This window comes from Choloepus didactylus, chromosome 11 (assembly GCF_015220235.1).
Source record: "Choloepus didactylus isolate mChoDid1 chromosome 11, mChoDid1.pri, whole genome shotgun sequence".
In the NCBI taxonomy this organism is placed as follows: Eukaryota; Metazoa; Chordata; class Mammalia; order Pilosa; family Megalonychidae; genus Choloepus; species Choloepus didactylus.
Window position 1 is genome coordinate 59,542,931 of NC_051317.1, and position 2,552 is coordinate 59,545,482.

The 2,552-nt window shown below is 54.4% G+C and overlaps 1 pseudogene; it reads right to left on the minus strand.

Annotated features, from left to right (window-relative positions):
* Positions 1–333: 333 nt before the first annotated feature.
* Positions 334–2,264, minus strand: LOC119506248 (annotated as a pseudogene).
* Positions 2,265–2,552: the final 288 nt, after the last annotated feature.

Genomic DNA, 2,552 nt, shown 5'->3' on the forward strand with positions numbered 1-2,552 from the left:
ATGGGCCCCTCGGAGCGTGGCCGGGCACAGGGAAGGGGGCAGGCCTTGGCACCTGGCAGGTGAAGGCAGCTTCAGGCAGCATTTAACAGCCTGGCTGCAGGTGCTGGGGGAGGCAGGGGACAAGCATCCTCTGGGGTGAGGGCATTGCATCTTCCTGCCTTGGGGGGAAAAATAAATCAAACAAAATCCATCGCCAGTTTTGTGCTGAGGAGTTTTTTCTTTCCTTTTTAATTTTTTTTCTCATCTTTATTTCTTTTCTTTTATTTTTTTTTTTTTAAAGAAAATATAGTGAAGACACTGAGTAAACAAATACTGGTCTGATGGCGGCCCCCCTCACTTCCCGAGATGGTCAAATGGCCCGCTTGTCTGGGAGGCCGAGACCTGGGAGACCTCTGGCGGTCCAGTGGGGTCGGAAGACGAGACTTGGCGGGCGCCCCTCCGCGGAGCTTCGTGCTCCCCTTCCTCTCCTGATCCACCCCAGAGATCGCTCTGGGAGAAGTATTGCCAGCTTGCTGGATGCGGGAGGTTGGGGTGGAAGCCACAGACTGCGCTGCACTGCGGAGCCGGTTGGTGGTGGCCCCCGTAGGGGGGTCCTGGGGGCAGGGCCCAGGTCGCAGACCCCCGCAGCTGCCCCATCCTCTCCTCGTGCCCGTGTTCTCGCTGCTCCCGCTCCATGTCCTCGAGGTTCCGGCCTGCACCGAATTTGAGCATGTTCCAGTAGAAGACATAGTCATAGGAGAAGCCCTGCTGGTGGAAGAGGTTGCCGAAGAGCTGGCACAGGTAGGAGTAGTCGGGCTTGTGGCCAACCGCAGAGAGCCGCAGAAGTTGAGGTATGTTGAGAACTCGGAGGGGTAGCCTTGCAGAGGATATCGATGGACGTAGACGTCTTCTCACTGATCCCTTCTTACTTCTGGCGCTTGGTAGCCGCTTTGAGGCCCTGCCAGGACAGGGAGCCCAGGTTGAAGTACATGAGCATGTAGCCCAGGCTCTCCAGGTCATCTCCTCGGCTTTGCTTGATGCCCAGGTAGGTGTTGATGGAGGCGTAGTGGGCAGTGCCGGTCAGTCACTTGTTTTCCCTGTAGGGGATGTGCTGGTGGGTGCAGGCGTCGCGGTACTTCTTGGCCAGGCCCAAGTCGATGATGTAGACCAGGTTGCCCTTATTGCCCAGCCCCATGAGGAAGTTGTCAGGTTTGATGTCCCAGTGGATGAAGTTCTTAGAGTGGATGTACTAGATGCAGCTGATCATCTCGTCTGCCAGGAGCTGCACTGTCTTGAGGCTGAACTTGGGGGAGAAGCAGTTGAAGAGGTCCTCGAGGGTGGGCCCTAGCAGCTCCATGACCATGACTTTGTAGTCGCCCTCAGCACTGCACCACTTGATAGAAGGTGTGCTAGTTTGAATGTATTATGTCCCCCAAATGCCATTATCTTTAATGTAATCTTGTGTGGGCAGACCTATCAGTGTTAATTAGATTGTAATTCTTTGAGTGTGTCCATGGAGCTGTGCCCCACCCAACTGTGGGTGATGACTCTGATTAGATATTTCCATGGAGGCATGGCCCCACCCATTCAGGATGGGTCTGAATTAAATTACTGGAGCACTATATAAGATCAGACGGAAGAAGCGAGCTTGCTACAGCCAAGAGGGACACTTTGAAGAAAGCACAGGAGCTGCAGATGAGAGACATTTTGAAGACGACCATTGAAAGCAGACTCTTGCTCCGGGGAAGCTAAGAGAGGACAAATACCCCAAGTGCAACTAAGAGTGACATTTTTGAGGAACTGTAGCCTACAGAGGAACATCCTGGGAGAAAGCCATTTTGAAACCAGAACTTGGAGCAGACGCCAGCCACGTGCCTTCCCAGCTAACAGAGGTTTTCCGGATGCCATTGGCCATCCTCCACTGAAGGTACCCGATTGCTGATGTGTTACCTTGGACACTTTATGGCCTTAAGACTGTAACTGTGTAACCAAATAAACCTCCTTTTATAAAAGCCAATCCATCTCTGGTGTTCTGCATTCCAGCAGCATTAGCAAACTAGAACAGAGGGGATCCCCACTCCCACCTGCATCATCTTGTAGAACTTGCTCTTGATTTGCAGCTGGGGGTGCTTCACTTTCACACACTCGAGCTTGAAGGCAACTTCCTCACCAGATGCAATGTTGGTACCCAGGTAGATATCTCCAAAGTACCCACTCCCAATCTTCTGCACCAGGCAGTACTTGTTCCCCATGTGAAGCTCCATGATTCACTCTTGCCCACTGGAAGACGCTGGTGCCAGGCCGCTGCTCAAGGGACTGCTGTGGGGTGGCCGGCCGGGGATGATGCAGGAGAATTCCCGGAGCCGCCTGGTGTGCCATCCTCTCCTGACTCAGCCGCCGCCACAGCGCTCCACTCCGCCCCGCTTGGCCCAGCCGGGCTGTGGCTCGGGCTCCGGCTTGAGCTCTGGGCCCTGGGCTCTGGGCTCTGGGCGCCGCTGCTGCCTTCCTCCTGCTCCTCTCCTTTCTCTTATAAGTGTACCAGTCATTGGATTCAGGGCCCACCCTAATCCAAT